General features: G+C 39.0%; 1 protein-coding gene across 1 annotated transcript in view; it reads left to right on the top strand.

Annotated features, from left to right (window-relative positions):
• Positions 1-672, top strand: part of MARCHF11 (membrane associated ring-CH-type finger 11) — a 120615-nt gene that overhangs the window by 47979 nt on the left and 71964 nt on the right. The gene's annotated exons all lie outside the window — the stretch shown is intronic.

Below are 672 nucleotides of genomic sequence, written 5' to 3'. Positions count from 1 at the left end.
CTCTACATCTGTGTCCCAATTTCTGCTCTGCAAACCAGTTCATCTGTACCATTTTCTAGGTTCCACATATATGTGTTAATATACGATATTTGTTTTTCTCTTTCTGATTTACTTCACTCTGTATGCTAGTCTCTAGATCCATCCACGTCACTACAAATGACCCAATTTCGTTCCTTTTCATGACTGAGTAATATTCCATTGTATATATTTACCACATCTTCTTTATCCATTCATCTGTCAATGGGCATTTAGGTTGTTTCTGTGACCTGGCTATTGTAAATAGTGCTGCAATGAATAGTGGGGTGCATGTGTCTTTTTGAATTATGGTTTTCCCAGGGTATATGCCCAGTAGTGGGATTGCTGGGTCATATGGTAATTCTAGTTTTAGTTCTTTTAAGGAACCTCCATACTGTTCTCCATAGTGGCTGTATCAATTTACATTCCCACCAACAGTGCAAGAAGGTCCCCTTTGCTCCACACCCTCTCCAGCATTTGTTGTTTGTAGATTCTCTGATGATGCCCATTCTAACTGGTGTGAGGTGATACCTCATTGCAGTTTTGATTTGCATTTCTCTAATCATTACTGATGTTGAGCAGCTTTTCATGTGCTTCTTGGCCATCTGTATATCTTCTTTGGAGAAATGTCTATTTATGTCTTCTGCCCATTTTTGG

The sequence above is a fragment of the Physeter macrocephalus genome, chromosome 8 (genome assembly GCF_002837175.3).
Source record: "Physeter macrocephalus isolate SW-GA chromosome 8, ASM283717v5, whole genome shotgun sequence".
NCBI lineage: Eukaryota > Metazoa > Chordata > Mammalia > Artiodactyla > Physeteridae > Physeter > Physeter macrocephalus.
This window is presented reverse-complemented; position numbering and strand designations above follow the sequence as displayed.